The sequence below is a fragment of the Palaemon carinicauda genome, chromosome 6 (genome assembly GCF_036898095.1).
Source record: "Palaemon carinicauda isolate YSFRI2023 chromosome 6, ASM3689809v2, whole genome shotgun sequence".
Lineage (NCBI taxonomy): Eukaryota > Metazoa > Arthropoda > Malacostraca > Decapoda > Palaemonidae > Palaemon > Palaemon carinicauda.
This window is the reverse complement of record NC_090730.1, coordinates 139,094,913-139,115,345: the sequence shown is the minus strand read 5'-3', so window position 1 is coordinate 139,115,345 and position 20,433 is coordinate 139,094,913.

Below are 20,433 nucleotides of genomic sequence, written 5' to 3'. Positions count from 1 at the left end.
ATACCAATTCCTAGATCTGAGAGAATGTATCCAGTTATTTGACCTTCCATTCACATGACAAAGATCTAGTACAAGTGAATCTTTATCAAGGAACAGAAGATACCAAATCCTAGATCTGGAAGAATGTACCCAGTTATTAGACCTTCCATTCACATGACAAAGATCCAGTACAAGTGAATCTTTATCAAGGAACAAACGATACCAAATCCTAGATCTGGAAGAATGTATCAAGTTATTGGACCTTCCATTCACATGACAAAGATCCAGTACAGTGAATCTTTATCAAGGAACAGAGATACCAAACCCTAGATCTGGAAGAATATATAAAGTTATTGGACCTTTCATTCACATGATAAATGTCCAGTACAAGTGAATCTTTATCAAGGAACAGAAGATACCGAACCCTAGATCTGGAAGAATGTATCCAGTTATTGGACCTTTCATTCACATGACAAAGATTCAGTACAAGTGAATCTTTATCAAGGCAACAGAAGACACCAAATCCTAGATCTGGAGAATGTATCCAACTATTGGACCTTTCGTTCACATGACAAAGATCCAGTACAAGTGAATCTTTATCAAGGAACAGAAGATACCAAATCCTAGATCTGGAAGAATGTATCCAGTTATTGGACCTTCCATTCACATGACAAAGATTCAGTACAAGTGAATCTTTATCAAGGATCAGAAGATTCCAAATCCTAGATCTGGAAGAATGTATCTAGTTATTGGACCTTTCATTCACATGACAAAGTACAGTACAAGTGAATCTTTATCAAGGAACAGAAGATAACAAATTCTAGATCTGGAATAATGTATCCAGTTATTGGACCTTTCATTCACATGACAAAGATCCAGTAAAAGTGAATCTTTATCAAGGAATAGAAGATACCAAACCCTAGATCTGGAAGAATATATCCAGTTATTGGACCTTTCATTCACATGATAAATATCCAGTACAAGTGAATCTTTATCAAGGAACAGAAGATACCGAACCCTAGATCTGGAAGAATGTATCCAGTTATTGGACCTTTCATTACAGGACAAAGATCCAGTACAAGTGAATCTTTATCAAGGAACAGAAGATACCTAAACCTAGATCTGGAAGAATGTGTCCAGTTATTGGACCTTTCATTCACATGACAAAGATCCAGTACAAGTGAATCTTTATCAAGGAACAGAAGATACCAAATTCTAGATCTGGAAGAATGTATCCAGTTATTGGACCTTCCATTCACATGACAAAGATTCCAGTACAAGTGAATCTTTATCAAGGAACAGAAGATACCAAATCCTAGATCTGGAAGAATGTATCTAGTTATTGGACCTTTCATTCACATGACAAAGATACAGTACAAGTGAATCTTTATCAAGGAACAAAAGATAACAAATTCTAGATCTGGAAGAATGTATCCAGTTATTGGACCTTTCATTCACATGACAAAGATCCAGTAAAAGTGAATCTTTATCAAGGAATAGAAGATACCAAACCCTAGATCTGGAAGAATGTATCCAGTTATTGGACCTTTCATTCACATGATAAATATCCAGTACAAGTGAATCTTTATCAAGGAACAGAAGATACCGAACCCTAGATCTGGAAGAATGTATCCAGTTATTGGACCTTTCATTCACATGACAAAGATCCAGTACAAGTGAATCTTTATCAAGGAATAGAAGATACTAAACCTAGATCTCAAAAGAATGTATCCAGTTATTGGACCTTTCATTCACATGATAAATATCCAGTACAAGTGAATCTTTATCAAGGAACAGAAGATACCAATTCCTAGATCTGGAATAATGTATCCAGTTATTGGACCTTTCATTCACATGATAAATATCCAGTACAAGTGAATCTTTATCAAGGAATAGAAGATACCAAATCCTAGATCTGGAAGAATGTATCCAGTTATTGGACCTTTCATTCACATGACAAAGATCCAGTACAAGTGAATCTTTATCAAGGAACAGAAGATACCGAACCCTAGATCTGGAAGAATGTATCCAGTTATTGGACCTTTCATTCACAGGACAAAGATCCAGTACAAGTGAATCTTTATCAAGGAATAGAAGATACTAAACACTAGATCTCGAAAAATGTGTCCAGTTATTGGACCTTTCATTCACATGATAAATATCCAGTAAAAGTGATTCTTTATCAAGGAACAGAAGATACCGAACCCTAGATCTGGAAGAATGTATCCAGTTATTGGACCTTTCATTCACATGACAAAGATTCAGTACAAGTGAATCTTTATCAAGGAACAGAATATACCAATTCCTAGATCTGGAAGAATGTATCTAGTTATTGGACCTTTCATTCACATGACAAAGATCCAGTACAAGTGAATCTTTATCAAGGAACAGAAGATACCAAATTCTAGATCTGGAATAATGTATCCAGTTATTGGACCTTTCATTCACATGACAAAGATCCAGTACAAGTGAATCTTTATCAAGGAACAGAAGATACCAATTCCTAGATCTGGAAGAATATATCCAGTTATTGGACCTTCATTCACATGACAAAGATCCAGTACAAGTGAATCTTTATCAAGGAACAAAAGATACCAAATCCTAGATCTGGAAGAATGTATCTAGTTATTGGACCTTTCATTCACATGATAAATATCCAGTACAAGTGAATCTTTATCAAGGAACAGAAGATACCAATTCCTAGATCCGAAAGAATGTATCCAGTTATTGGACCTTTCATTCACATGACAAAGATCCAGTACAAGTGAATCTTTATCAAGGAACAGAAGATACCAAACCCTAGATCTGGAAGAATATATAAAGTTATTGGCCCTTTCATTCACATGATAAATATCCAGTACAAGTGAATCTTTATCAAGGAACAGAAGATACCAAATCCTAGATCTGGAAGAATGTATCGAGTTATTGGACCTTTCATTCACATGACAAAGATCCAGTACAGGTGAATCTTTATCAAGGAACAGAGATACCAAACCCTAGATCTGGAAGAATATATAAAGTTATTGGACCATTTCATTCACATGATAAATGTCCAGTACAAGTGAATCTTTATCAAGGAACAGAAGATACCGAACCCTAGATCTGAAGAATGTATCCAGTTATTGGACCTTTCATTCACATGACAAAGATTCCAGTACAAGTGAATCTTTATCAAGAACAGAAGACACCAAATCCTAGATCTGGAAGAATGTATCCAGTTATTGGACCTTTCATTCACATGACAAAGATCCAGTACAAGTGAATCTTTATCAAGGAACAGAAGATACAAAACCCTAGATCTGGAAGAATGTATCCAGTTATTGGACCTTTCATTCACATGACAAAGATCCAGTACAAGTGAATCTTTATCAAGGAACAAAGATACCAAATCCTAGATCTGGAAGAATGTATCCAGTTATTGGACCTTTCATTCACATGACAAAAATCCAGTACAAGTGAATCTTTATCAAGGAACAGAAGGTACCAAATCCTAGATCTGGAAGAATGTATCCAGCTATTGGACCTTTCCATTCACATGACAAAGATCCAGTACAAGTGAAAAGAAGATACCAAATCCTAGATCTGGAAGAATGTATCCAGCTATTGGACCTTTCATTCACATGATAAATATCCAGTACAAGTGAATCTTTATCACGGAACAGAAGACACCAAATCCTAGATCTGGAAGAATGTATCCAGTTATTGGACCTTTCATTCACACGACAAAGATCCAGTACAAGTGAATCTTTAACAAGGAACAGAAGGTACCAAATCCTAGATCTGGAAGAATGTATCCAGCTATTGGACCTTTCCTTCATATGACAAAGATCCAGTGAAAGTGAAAAGAAGATACCAAATCCTAGATCTGGAAGAATGTATCCAGCTATTGGACCTTTCATTCACATGACAAAGATCCAGTACAGGTGAATCTTTATCAAGGAACAGAAGATACCAAACCCTAGATCTGGAAGAATGTATCCAGTTATTGGACCTTTCATTCACATGATAAATATCCAGTAAAGTGAATCTTTATCAAGGAACAGAAGATACCAAATCCTAGATCTGGAAGAATGTATCCAGTTATTGGACCTTTCATTCACATGACAAAGATCCAGTACAAGTGAATCTTTATCAAGGAACAGGAAGATACAAAATCCTAGATCTGGAAGAATGTATCCAGTTATTGGACCTTTCATTCACATGACAAAGATCCAGTACAAGTGAATCTTTATCAAGGAACAGAAGATCCAAATCCTAGATCTGGAAGAATGTATCTAGTTATTGGACCTTTCATTCACATGACAAAGATACAGTACAAGTGAATCTTTATCAAGGAACAGAAGATACCAAATCCTAGATCTGGAAGAATGTATCCAGTTATTGGACCTTTCATTCACATGACAAAGATCCAGTACAAGTGAATCTTTATCAAGGAACAGAAGATACCAAACCCTAGATCTGGAAGAATATATCCAGTTATTGGACCTTTCATTCACATGATAAATATCCAGTACAAGTGAATCTTTATCAAGGAACAGAAGATACCAAACCCTAGATCTGGAAGAATGTATCCAGTTATTGGACCTTTCATTCACATGACAAATATCCAGTACAAGTGAATCTTTATCAAGGAACAGAAGATACCTAAACCTAGATCTGGAAGAATGTATCCAGTTATTGGACCTTTCATTCACATGACAAAGATCCAGTACAAGTGAATCTTTATCAAGGAACAGAAGATACCAATTCCTAGATCTGGAATAATGTATCCAGTTATTGGATTTTTCATTCACATGATAAATATCCAGTACAAGTGAATCTATCAAGGAATAGAAGATACCAAATCCTAGATCTGGAAGAATGTATCCAGTTATTGGACCTTTCATTCACATGACAAAGATCCAGTACAAGTGAATCTTTATCAAGGAACAGAAGATACCGAACCCTAGATCTGGAAGAATGTATCCAGTTATTGGACCTTTCATTCACATGACAAAGATCCAGTACAAGTGAATCTTTATCAAGGAACAGAAGATACTAAACCTAGATCTGGAAGAATGTATCCAGTTATTGGACCTTTCATTCACATGACAAAGATCCAGTACAAGTGAATCTTTATCAAGGAACAGAAGATACAAATTCCTAGATCTGGAATAATGTATCCAGTTATTGGACCTTTCATTCACATGACAAAGATTCAGTACAAGTGAATCTTTATCAAGGAACAGAAGATACCAAACCTAGATCTGGAATAATGTATCCAGTTATTGGATTTTTCATTCACATGATAAATATACAGTACAAGTGAATCTTTATCAAGGAACAGAAGATACCTAATCCTAGATCTGGAATGAATGTATCCAGTTATTGGACCTTTCATTCACATGACAAAGATCCAGTACAAGTGAATCTTTATCAAGGAACAGAAGATACCAAATCCTAGATCTGGAAGAATGTATCCAGTTATTGGACCTTTCATTCACATGATAAATATCCAGTACAAGTGAATCTTTATCAAGGAACAGAAGATACCAAACCCTAGATCTGGAAGAATGTATCCAGTTATTGGACCTTTCATTCACATGATAAATATCCAGTACAAGTGAATCTTTATCAAGGAATAAAAAATATCAAACCTTAGATCTGGAAGAATGTATCCAGTTATTGGACCTTTCATTCACATGATAAATATCCAGTACAAGTGAATCTTTATCAAGGAATAGAAGATACCAAACCCTAGATCTGGAAGAATGTATCCAGTTATTGGACCTTTCATTCACATGATAAATATCCAGTACAAGTGAATCTTTATCAAGGAATAGAAGATACCAAACCCTAGATCTGGAAGAATGTATCCAGTTATTGGACCTTTCATTCACATGACAAAGATCCAGTACAAGTGAATCTTTATCAAGGAACAGAAGATACCAAATCCTAGATCTGGAAGAATGTATCTAGTTATTGGACCTTCATTCACATGACAAAGATCCAGTACAAGTGAATATTTATCAAGGAACAGAAGATACCAAATCCTAGATCTGGAAGAATGTATCCAGTTATTGGACCTTTCATTCACATGATAAATATCCAGTACAAGTGAATCTTTATCAATGAGAAGATACCAAACCCTAGATCTGGAAGAATGTATCCAGTTATTGGACCTTTCATTCACATGATGAATATCCAGTACAAGTGAATCTTTATCAAGGAACAGAAGATACCAAATACTAGATCTGGAAGAATGTATCCAGTTATTGGACCTTTCATTCACATGATAAATATCCAGTACAAGTGAATCTTTATCAAGGAACAGAAGATACCAAATCCTAGATCTGGAAAATGTATCCAGTTATTGGACCTTTCATTCACATGATAAATATCCAGTACAAGTGAATCTTTATCAAGGAATAGAAGATACCAAATCCTAGATATGGAAGAATGTATCCAGTTATTGGACCTTTCATTCACTGATAAATATCCAGTACAAGTGAATCTTTATCAAGGAACAGAAGATACCAAATTCTAGATCTGGAAGAATGTATCCAGTTATTGGACCTTTCATTCACATGACAAAGATCCAGTACAAGTGAATCTTTATCAAGGAACAGAGATACCAAATCCTAGATATGGAAGAATGTATCAGTTATTGGACCTTTCATTCACATGACAAAGATCCAGTACAAGTGAATCTTTATCAAGGAACAGAAGATACCAAATCCTAGATCTGGAAGAATGTATCCAGCTATTGGACCTTTCATTCACATGACAAAGATCCAGTACAAGTGAATCTTTATCAAGGAACAGAAGACACCAAATCCTAGATCTGAAGAATGTATCCAGCTATTGGACCTTTCATTCACATGACAAAGATCCAGTACAAGTGAATCTTTATCAAGGAACAGAAAGATACCAAATCCTAGATCTGGAAGAATGTATCCAGTTATTGGACCTTTCATTCACATGACAAATATCCAGTACAAGTGAATCTTTATCAAGGAACAGAAGATACCAAACCCTAGATCTGGAAGAATGTATCCAGTTATTGGACCTTTATTCACATGATAAATATCAGTACAAGATAATCTTTATCAAGGAACAGAAGATACCAAATCCTAGATCTGGAAGAATGTATCCAGCTATTGGACCTTTCATTCACATGACAAAGATCCAGTAAGTGAATCTTTATCAAGGAACAGGAGATACCAAACCCTAGATCTGGAAGAATGTATCCAGTTATTGGACCTTTCATTCACATGATAAATATTCAGTCAAGTGAATCTTTATCAAGGAACAGAAGATACCAAACCCTAGATCTGGAAGAATGTATCCAGTTATTGGACCTTTCATTCACATGATAAATATCCAGTACAAGTGAATCTTTATCAAGGAATAGAAGATACTAAATCCTAGATCTGGAAGAATGTATGTCCAGTATTGGACCTTTCATTCACATGACAAAGATCCAGTACAAGTGAATCTTTATCAAGGAACAGAAGATACCAAACCCTAGATCTGGAAGAATGTATCCAGTTATTGGACCTTTCATTCACATGATGAATATCCAGTACAAGTGAATCTTTATCAAGGAACAGAAGATACCAAATCCTAGATCTGGAAGAATGTATGTAGTTATTGGACTTTCATTCACATGATAAATATCCAGTACAAGTGAATCTTTATCAAGGAACAGAAGATACCAAATCCTAGATCTGGAAGAATGTATCCAGTATTGGACTTTCATTCACATGACAAAGATCCAGTACAAGTGAATCTTTATCAAGGAATAGAAGATACCAAACCCTAGATCTGGAAGAATGTATCCAGCTATTGGACCTTTCATTCACATGACAAGTCCAGTACAAGTGAATCTTTATCAAGGAACAGAAGATACCAAACCCTAGATCTGGAAGAATGTATCCAGTTATTGGACCTTTCATTCACATGATAAATATCCAGTACAAGTGAATCTTTATCAAGGAACAGAAGATACCAAATCCTAGATCTGGAAGAATGTATCCAGTTATTGGACCTTTCATTCACATGATAAATATCAGTACAAGTGAATCTTATCAAGGAATAGAAGATACCAAACCCTAGATCTGGAAGAATGTATCCAGTTATTGGACCTTTCATTCACATGACAAAGATCCAGTACAAGTGAATCTTTATCAAGGAACAGAAGATACCAAATCCTAGATCTGGAAGAATGTATCAGTTATTGGACCTTTCATTCACATGACAAAGTTCCAGTACAAGTGAATATTTATCAAGGAACAGAAGATACCAAATCCTAGATCTGGAAGAATGTATCCAGTTATTGGACCTTTCATTCACATGATAAATATCCAGTACAAGTGAATCTTTATCAAGGATTGGAAGATACCAAATCCTAGATCTGGAAGAATATATCCAGTTATTGGACCTTTCATTCACATGATAAATATCCAGTACAAGTGAATCTTTATCAAGGAACAGAAGATACCAAATACTAGATCTGGAAGAATGTATTCAGTTATTGGACCTTTCATTCACATGATGAATATCCAGTACAAGTGAATCTTTATCAAGGAATAGAAGATACCAAATCCTAGATCTGGAAGAATGTATCCAGTTATTGGACCTTTCATTCACATGATAAATATCCAGTACAAGTGAATCTTTATCAAGGAATAGAAGATACCAAATCTTAGATCTGGAAGAATGTATCCAGTTATTGGACCTTTCATTCACATGATAAATATCCAGTACAAGTGAATCTTTATCAAGGAACAGAAGATACCAAACCCTAGATCTGGAAGAATGTATCCAGTTATTGGACCTTTCATTCACATGACAAAGATCCAGTACAAGTGAATCTTTATCAAGGAACAGAGATACCAAATCCTAGATCTGGAAGAATGTATCCAGTTATTGGACCTTTCATTCACATGACAAAGATCCAGTACAGGTGAATCTTTATCAAGGAACAGAAGATACCAAATCCTAGATCTGGAAGAATGTATCCAGTTATTGGACCTTTCATTCACATGATAAAGATCCAGTACAAGTGAATCTTTATCAAGGAACAGAAGATACCAAATCCTAGATCTGAAGAATGTATCCAGTTATTGGACCTTTCATTCACATGACAAAGATCAGTACAAGTGAATCTTTATCAAGGAACAGAAATACCAAACCTAGATCTGGAAGAATGTATCCAGTTATTGGACCTTTCATTCACATGATAAATATCCAGTACAAGTGAATCTTTATCAAGGAACAGAAGATACCAAACCCTAGATCTGGAAGAATGTATCCAGTTATTGGACCTTTCATTCACATGATAAATATCCAGTACAAGTGAATCTTTATCAAGGAAAGAAGATACCAAATCCTAGATCTGGAAGAATGTATCCAGTTATTGGACCTTTCATTCACATGATAAATATCCAGTACAAGTGAATCTTTATCAAGGAACAGAAGATACCAAACCCTAGATCTGGAAGAATGTATCCAGTTATTGGACCTTTCATTCACATGATAAATATCCAGTACAAGTGAATCTTTATCAAGGAACAGAAGATACCAAATCCTAGATCTGGAAGAATGTATCCAGTTATTGGACCTTTCATTCACATGATAAATATCCAGTACAAGTGAATCTTTATCAAGGAATAGAAGATACCAAATCCTAGATCTGGAAGAATGTATAGTTATTGGACCTTTCATTCACATGACAAAGATCCAGTACAAGTGAATCTTTATCAAGGAACAGAAGATCAAATCCTAGATCTGGAAGAATGTATCCAGTTATTGGACCTTTCATTCACATGACAAAGATCCAGTACAAGTGAATCTTTATCAAGGAACAGAAGAACCAAATCCTAGATCTGGAAGAATGTATGTAGTATTGGACTTTCATTCACATGACAAAGATCCAGTACAAGTGAATCTTTATCAAGGAACAGAAGATACCAAATCCTAGATCTGGAAGAATGTATCCAGTATTGGACTTTCATTCACATGACAAAGATCCAGTACAAGTGAATCTTTATCAAGGAACAGAAGATACCAAACCCTAGATCTGGAAGAATGTATCCAGTTATTGGACCTTTCATTCACATGATAAATATCCAGTAGAGTGAATCTTTATCAAGGAACAGAAGATACCAAATCCTAGATCTGGAAGAATGTATCCAGCTATTGGACCTTTCATTCACATGACAAAGATCCAGTACAAGTGAATCTTTATCAAGGAACAGAAGATACCAAATCCTAGATCTGGAAGAATGTATCCAGCTATTGGACCTTCCATTTAAATGACAAAGATCCAGTACAAGGGAATCTTTATCAAGGAACAGAAGATACCAAATCCTAGATCTGGAAGAATGTATGCAGCTATTGGACCTTTCATTCACATGACAAAGATCCAGTACAAGTGAATCTTTATCAAGGAACAGAAGAATACCAAATCCTAGATCTGAGAGAATGTATACAACTATTGACCTTTCATTCACATGACAAAGATTCAGTACAAGTGAATCTTTATCAAGGAACAGAAGATACCAAATCCTAGATCTGGAAGAATGTATCCAGCTATTGGACCTTTCATTCACATGACAAAGATCCAGTACAAGTGAATCTTTATCAAGGAACAGAAGATACAAAACCCTAGATCTGGAAGAATGTATCCAGTTATTGGACCTTTCATTCACATGACAAAGATCCAGTACAAGTGAATCTTTATCAAGGAACAGAAGATACCAAATCCTAGATCTGGAAGAATGTATCCAGTTATTGGACTTTCATTCACATGACAAAGATCCAGTACAAGTGAATCTTTATCAAGGAACAGAAGTACCAAATCCTAGATCTGGAAGAATGTATCCAGCTATTGGACCTTTCCATTCACATGACAAAGATCCAGTACAAGTGAAAAGAAGATACCAAATCCTAGATCTGGAAGAATGTATCCAGCTATTGGACCTTTCATTCACATGATAAATATCCAGTACAAGTGAATCTTTATCAAGGAACAGAAGATACCAAATCCTAGATCTGGAAGAATGTATCCAGTTATTGGACCTTTCATTCACATGATAAATATCCAGTAGAGGTGAATCTTTATCAAGGAACAGAAGATACCAAATCCTAGATCTGGAAGAATGTATCCAGCTATTGGACCTTTCATTCACATGACAAAGATCCAGTACAAGTGAATCTTTATCAAGGAACAGAAGATACCAAATCCTAGATAACGAAGAATGTATCCAGCTATTGGACCTTCCATTTAAATGACAAAGATCCAGTACAAGGGAATCCTTATCAAGGAACAGAAGATATCAAATCCTAGATCTGGAAGAATGTATGCAGCTATTGGACCTTTCATTCACATGACAAAGATCCGGTACAAGTGAATCTTTATCAAGGAACAGAAGAAACCAAATCCTAGATCTGAGAGAATGTATACAACTATTGAACCTTTCATTCACATGACAAAGATTCAGTACAAGTGAATCTTTATCAAGGCACAGAAGACACCAAATCCTAGATCTGGAAGAATGTATCCAGCTATTGGACCTTTCGTTCACATGACAAAGATCCAGTACAAGTGAATCTTTATCAAGGAACAGAAGATACAAAACCCTAGATCTGGAAGAATGTATCCAGTTATTGAACCTTTCATTCACATGACAAAGATCCAGTACAAGTGAATCTTTATCAAGGAACAAAAGATACCAAATCCTAGATCTGGAAGAATGTATCCAGTTATTGGAACTTTCATTCACACGACAAAGATCCAGTACAAATGAATCTTTAACAAGGAACAGAAGGTACCAAATCCTAGATCTGGAAGAATGTATCCAGCTATTGGACCTTTCCTTCATATGACAAAGATCCAGTAAAAGTGAAAAGAAGATACCAAATCCTAGATCTGGAAGAATGTATCCAGCTATTGGACCTTTCATTCACATGATAAATATCCAGTACAAGTGAATCTTTATCAAGGAACAGAAAACACCAAATCCTAGATCTAGAAGAATGTATCCAGTTATTGGACCTTTCATTCACATGACAAAGATACAGTACAGGTGAATCTTTATCAAGGAACAGAAGATACCAAACCCTAGATCTGGAAGAATGTATACAGTTATTGTACCTTTCGTTCACATGATAAATATCCAGTACAAGTGAATCTTTATCAAGGAACAGAAGACACCAAATCCTAGATCTGGAAGAATGTATCCAACTATTGGACCTTTCATTCACATGACAAATATCCAGTACAAGTGAATCTTTATTAAGGAAGAGAAGATACCAAATTCTAGATCTGGAAGAATGTATCCAGTTATTGGACCTTTCATTCACATGACAAAGATTCAATACAAGTGAATCTTTATCAAGGAACAGAAGATACCAATTCCTAGATCTGGAAGAATGTATCTAGTTATTGGACTTTTCATTCACATGACAAAGATACAGTACAAGTGAATCTTTATCAAGGAACATAAGATAACAAATTATAGATCTGGAATAATGTATCCAGTTATTGGACCTTTCATTCACATGACAAAGATCCAGTACAAGTGAATCTTTATCAAGGAATAGAAGATACCAAACCCTAGATCTGGAAGAATATATCAAGTTATTGGACCTTTCATTCACATAATAAATATCCAGTAAAAGTGATTCTTTATCAAGGAACAGAAGATACCGAACCCTAGATCTGGAAGAATGTATCCAGTTATTGGACCTTTCATTCACACGACAAAGATTCAGTACAAGTGAATCTTTATCAAGGAACAGAATATACCAATTCCTAGATCTGGAAGAATGTATCTAGATATTGGACCTTTCATTCACATGACAAAGATCCAGTACAAGTGAATCTTTATCAAGGAACAGAAGATACCAAATTCTAGATCTGGAATAATGTATCCAGTTATTGGACCTTTCATTCACATGACAAAGATCCAGTACAAGTGAATCTTTATCAAGGAATAGAAGATACCAAACCCTAGATCTGGAAGAATATATCCAGTTATTGGACCTTTCATTCACATGATAAATATCCAGTAAAAGTGAATCTTTATCAAGGAACAGAAGATACCGAACCCTAGATCTGGAAGAATGTATCCAGTTATTGGACCTTTCATTCACATGACAAAGATTCAGTACAAGTGAATATTCATCAAGGAACAGAAAATACCAATTCCTAGATCTGGAAGATTATATCTAGTTATTGGACCTTTCATTCACATGACAAAGATACAGTACAAGTGAATCTTTATCAAGGAACAGAAGATACCAAATTCTAGATCTGGAATAATGTATCCAGTTATTGGACCTTTCATTCACATGACAAAGATCCAGTACAAGTGAATCTTTATCAAGGAATAGAAGATACCAAACCCTAGATCTGGAAGAATATATCCAGTTATTGGACCTTTCATTCACATGACAAGATCCAGTACAAGTGAATCTCTATCAAGGAATAGAAGATACCAAACCCTAGATCTCGAAAAATGTGTCCAGTTATTGGACCTTTCATTCACATGATAAATATCCAGTACAAGTGAATCTTTATCAAGGAATAGAAGATAACAAACCCTAGATCTGGAAGAATGTATACAGTTATTGGACCTTTCATTCAGATGATAAATATCCAGTACAAGTGAATCTTTATCAAGGGACAAAAGATACCAAATCCTAGATCTGGAAGAAAATATCCAGTTATTGGACCTTCCATTCACATTATAAATATCCAGTACAAGTGAATCTTTATCAAGGAATAGAAAATACCAAATCCCAGATCTGGAAGAATGTATCCAGTTATTGGAGCTTTCATTCACATGACAAAAATCCAGTGCTAGTGAATCTTTATCAAGGAACAGAAGATACCAAATCCTAGATCTGGAAGAATGTATCTAGTTATTGGACCTTTCATTCACATGACAAAGATCCAGTACAAGTGAATCTTTATCAAGGAACAGAAGATACCAAATCCTAGATCTGGAAGAATGTATCCAGTTATTGGACCTTTCATTCACATGATAAATATCCAGTACAAGTGAATCTTTATCAAGGATTAGAAAATACCAAACCCTAGTTCTGGAAGAATTTATCCAGTTATTGGACCTTTCATTCACATGATAAATATCCAGTACAAGTGAATCTTTATCAAGGAATAGAAGATACTAAACCCTAGATCAGGAAGAATGTATCAAGTTATTTGACTTTTCATTCACATGATAAATATCAAGTACAAGTGAATCTTTATCAAGGAATAGAAGATACTAAACACTAGATCTGGAAGAATGTATCCAGTTATTGGACCTTCCATTCACATGACAAAGATCCAGTACAAGTGATCCTTTATCAAGGAACAGAAGATACCAAATCCTAGATCGGGAAAAATGTATCCAGTTATTGGACCTTTCATTCACATGACAAAGATCCAGTACAAGTGAATCTTTATCAAGGAACAGAAGATACCAAATTCTAGATCTGGAAGAATGTATCCAATTATTGGACCTTTCATTCACATGACAAAGATCCAGTGCAAGTGAATCTTTATCAAGGAACAGAAGATACCAAATCCTAGATCTGGAAGAATGTATCTAGTTATTGGACCTTTCATTCACATGACAAAGATCCAGTACAAGTGAATCTTTATCAAGGAACAGAAGATACCAAATCCTAGATAAGGAAGAATATATCCAGTTATTGGACCTTCCATTCACATGACAAAGATCCAGTACAGGTGAATCTTTATCAAGGAACAGAAGATGCCAAATCCTAGATCTGAAAGAATATATCCAGTTATTGACCTTCCATTCACATGATAAATATCCAGTACAGGTGAATCTTTATCAAGGAACAGAAGACACCAAATCCTAGATCTGAAAGAATATATCCAGTTATTGGACCTTTCATTCACATGATAAATATCCAGTACAAGTGAATCTTTATCAAAGAACAGAAGATACCAATTCCTAGATCTGAAAGAATGTATCCAGTTTTTGGAAATTTCATTCACATGACAAGGATCCAGTACAAGTGAATCTTTATCAAGGAACAGAAGATACCAAATCCTAGATCTGGAATAATGTATCCAGTTATTGGACCTTTCATTCACATGATAGATATCCAGTACAGGTGAATCTTTATCAAGGAACAGAAGACACCAATTTCTAGATCTGGAATAATGTATCCAGTTATTGGACCTTCCATTCATATGACAAAGATCTAGTACAAGTGAATCTTTATCAAGGAACAGAAGATATCAATTCCTAGATCTGAGAGAATGTATCCAGTTATTGGACCTTCCATTCACATGACAACGATCCAGTACAGGTGAATCTTTATCAAGGAACAGATGATACCAATTCCTAGATCTGAAAGAATGTATCCAGTTATTGGACCTTCCATTCACATGACAAATATCCAGTACAAGTGAATCTTTATCAAGTAACAGAAGATACCAAATCCTAGATCTGGAAGAATGTATCCAGTTATTGGACCTTCCATTCACATGACAAAGATCCAGTACAAGTGACTCTTTATCAAAGAACAGATGATACCAATTCCTTTGATCTGGAAGAATATATCCAGTTATTGATTCCATTCACATGATAAATATCCAGTACAAGTGAATCTTCATCAAAGAACAAATGATACCAATTCCTAGATCTGAAAGAATATATCCAGTTATTGGACCTTTCATTCACATGATAAATATCCAGTACAGGTGAATCTTTTTCAAGGAACAGAAGACACCAATTCCTAGACCTGAAAGAATACATCCAGTTATTGGACCTTTCATTCACATGACAAAGATCCAGTACAAGTGATTCCTTATCAAGGTATAGAAGATACCAAATCATAAATCTGGAAGAATGTATCTAGTTATTGGACCTTTCATTCACATGATAAATATCCAGTACAGGTGAATCTTTATCAAGGAACAGAAGACACCAATTTCTAGATCTGGAATGTATCCAGTTATTGGACCTTCCATTCACATGACAAAGATCCAGTACAAGTGAATATTTATCAAGGAACAGATGATACCAATTCCTAGATCTGAAAGAATATATCCAGTTATTGGACCTTTCATTCACATGATAAATATCCAGTACAGGTGAATCTTTATCAAGGATCAGAAGACACCAATTCCTAGATCTGGAATAATGTATCCAGTTATTGGACCTTCCATTCACATGAGAAAGATCCAGTACAAGTAAATCTTTATCAAGGAACAGAAGACACCAATTCCTAGATCTGGAAGAATGTATCCAGTTATTGGACCTTTCATTCACATGACAAAGATCCAGTACAAGTGAATCTTTATCAAGGAACAGAAGATACCAAATCCTAGATCTGGAAGAATGTATCCAGTTATTGGACCTTTCATTCACATGACAAAGATCCAGTACAAGTGAATCTTTATCAAGGAACAGAAGATACCAAATCCTAGATCTGGAAGAATGTATCCAGTTATTGGACCTTTCATTCACATGACAAAGATCCAGTACAAGTGAATCTTTATCAAGGAACAGAGGATACCAATTCCTAGATCTGAAAGAATATATCCAGTTATTGGACCTTCCATTCACATGACAAAGATCCAGTACAAGTGAATCTTTATCAAGGAACAAAAGATACCAAATCCTAGATCTGGAAGAATGTATCTAGTTATTGGACCTTTCATTCACATGATAAATATCCAGTACAGGTGAATCTTTATCAAGGAACAGAAGATACCAATTCCTAGATCTGAAAGAATATATCCAGTTATTGGACCTTTCATTCACATGACAAAGATCCAGTACAAGTGAATCTTTATCAAGGAACAGAATATACCAAATCCTAGATCTGGAATAATGTATGCAGTTATTGGACCTTTCATTCACATGACAAAGATCCAGTACAAGTGAATCTTTATCAAGGAACAGAAGATACCAAATCCTAGATCTGGAAGAATGTATCTAGTTATTGGACCTTCCATTCACATGACAAAGATCCAGTACAAGTGAATCTTTATCAAGGAACAGAAGATACCAAATCCGAGATCTGGAATAATGTATGCAGTTATCGGACCTTTCATTCACATGACAAAGATCCAGTACAAGTGAATCTTTATCAAGGAACAGAAGATACCAAATCCTAGATCTGGAATAATGTATCCAGTTATTGGACCTTCCATTCACATGACAAAGATCCAGTACAAGTGAATCTTTATCAAGGAACAGAAGACACCAAATCCTAGATCTGGAAGAATGTATCCAGTTATTGGACCTTTCATTCACATGACAAAGATCCAGTACAAGAAAATCTAAGCCTCTGTGACGGAAGACTGATGCCAACATGCTTCTGTAACCCTTGATAGTGGGAGCTGAAAGAGATCGTTCTTTCCTCAGATATAAGAGAAAGTCAGCTATTTGAGTTACAGAGGTACTGATCGAGGAACGGATACTGACTTGCACCAGTTTCGGAAGATTTCCCACTTTGATTGGTAGACTCTAAGGGTGGATGTTCTCCTTGCTCTAGCAATCGCTCTGGTTGCCTCCTTCGAAAAGCCTCTAGCTCTCGAGAGTCTTTCGATAGTCTGAAGGCAGTCAGACGAAGAGCGTGGAGGCCTTGGTGTACCTTCTTTACGCGTGGCTGACGTAGAAGGTCCACCCTTAGGGGCAGTGTTCTGGGAACGTCTACTAGCCATCGAAGTACCTCGGTGAGCTATTCTCTCGCGGGCCAGAGGGAAGCAAGTAGCGTCAACCTTGTCCCTTCGTGAGAGGCGAACTTCTGCAGTACCTTGTTGACAATCTTGAACGGAGGGAATGCATATAGATCTAGATGTGACCAATCTAGTAGAAAGGCATCTATATGAACTGCTGCTGGGTCCGGGATTGGTGAGCAAAATATTGGGAGCCTCTTGGTCATCGAGGTTGCGATGAGATCTATGGTTGGCTGGCCCCAGGTGGCCCAAAGTCTCTTGCATACATCCTTGTGGAGGGTCCATTCTGTTGGAATTATTTGTCCCTTCCGACTGAGACAATCTGCCATGACATTCAAGTTGCCTTGGATGAACCTCGTTACTAGTAATATGTCTAGACCTTTTGACCAGGTGAGGAGGTCCCTTGCGATCTCGTACAATGTCAGAGAGTAGGTCCCTCCTTGCTTGGAGATGTACGCCAAAGCCGTGGTGTTGTCCGAGTTCCCCTCCACCACTTTGCCTTGAAGGAGAGACCTGAAGCTTTTCCAGGTCAGACGTACTGCCAGTAGCTCCTTGCAGTTGAAATGCATTGTCCTTTGACTCGAGTTCCATAATCCCGAGCATTCCCTACCGTCTAATGTCGCACCCCAGCCTACGTCCGATGCGTCCGAGAAGAGAACGTGGTTGGGAGTCTGAACAGTCAGGGGAAGACCCTCTCTAAGGTTGATATAGTCCTTTCACCAAGTCAGACAAGACTTTATCTTTCCGGAAACCGGGATCGAGACCGCTTCTAGCGTCTTGTCCTTTTTCCAGTGAAAAGCTAGATGGTACAGAAGAGGACGGAGGTGTAGTCTTCCTAGTGACACAAATTGATCTACGGATGACAGTGTCCCTACCAGACTCATCCACAGCCTGACTAGGCAGCGTTCCTTCTTCAGCATCTTCTGGATGGATAGCAGGGCTGGGGGTTGATCGTCTTGTTCAGCAACGTCCTCATCAGAGGGTTCCTCATCCGAAACTGATGAGGAAACGGCAACGGAGTGGGCAACATCTGACTCGCTGAATCCGGTCGCACTGGTGGATGCGTGACGGAGCCGGATGCAATATCATGGCACTGCTGCACAGTCTGTGAACTGTCAACAACCATGGGTGCGCGAGGAAGTACAGCGTCAACCCGAAACTGTCTAGACTGTCTGGGTGTGCAGTCAACACCCTACCGGGTTGCTGAGGATGACGCACTGCGTCACAACAAGTCACCTCTGCTGGTTGTTGAACGTCTTCCTAGTGACACACTGAACGTCAACAACCACCTCCGAGCGTCGCTTAATGTCAACGTGCGACTGGCAACCCACACTGGGTCGCATCGGTGGAGGAACCACCTCAACTGGCAGACGCGAGTAGGTTACCTCAGCGTCAACAGGGCGCACAACCGACCGGTTGGAAGGTTGTTGGCCAGAAGGAGGAACCACCTCAACTGGCAGACGCGAGTAGGTTACCTCAGCGTCAACAGGGCGCACAACCAACCGGTTGGAAGGTTGTTGGCCAGAAGGTTCTTCTCCGCATTTAAGTCCTCTATCAAGGACACAAGCTTGGACTGCATGTCTTGCAGCAAAGCCCATTTAGGGTCTACGGGAGCAGGTGTGGCAACAGACGGGGTTAGCGACTGAGGCGGAACCATTTACCATCCCTGGAAGCCTTGTTATGTGTGACATAATAGTACAGCAAAACTTCAAAGGCTCGACAAAAGTTGAGAAGTTGACCTGTAAACAACTTGGAGCGTCTCCTGGCTAGGCGCCAGGGCGAGTCTACCAGAATTGAGAAGTCTAGCTGGGCAGAGGCATGTATCACCCTCTCGCTCTATAAGCCAGTTTAAAAGAAGGGAAATCAAAGGCTGAATCCCTAAAACTCCTCCTGGTGCAAAAACCAGTCGCCTAGCCAACGTAACCCTCTCTAGGAGAGCGAGAGAGCACTAGCTTAACAACAACGGCTTCGAAGTAGCTAGGCCTAGTGTAAGTTCTGACGTTTAGGCGAACGAGGAGCAGCAGTTACAAGATCCGGACGAAGATCTTTAAAAAATCATCATGATTTAATTAAAGTCCATAGGAGGCTAAGCAGCTTAAGGCTCCTCTCCAACTGACAGAGTCCTCAAAGGAATATTAGTAGGAGGGAGAACAGCACTTTCTCATCTACAGGAACCTTGTCCGATAAAAGCTAGGTTATCTCAGTGAGTCTCTCACTGGTGCATTAGTAGCAGACCAGAAGGCAACGTCATGTAACTGCTTGACAGTCTGTGAACTGTCAACAACTGAACTGTCAACCACAACAGGTGCGTGCGGACATACAGTGTTCACTCGAGACTGCTTTGACTGTCTATACTGAGCAGTCAAAACAACTCTAGGATGCGGAGGTTGACGCACCGCGTCAAAACAAAACAACTTAGACTGTTGTTGTACCTCGCGAACGTCAACGGAAGGTTCCGTGCGTTACTGAACGTCAACATGCGGCTGGCAGGGTACACTGGAACGCATGGGTGGCGGGACTCTCTCAGCTGGAGTGCGGCAGAAGGTTGCCTCAGCGTCCGCAGGACGCACAACCGTGTTGGTTGTGGGCTAGAGGTTGGTTCAGTGTCAACCTTCTCCGCACGAAAGTCCCGCATCAATGACGTTAACTGAGACTGCATGATCTGCAGCACAGACCACTTAGGGTCTACAGGAGCAGGTGCGGCAACAGACGGTGTGACTGCCTGATGCGGTACCGCT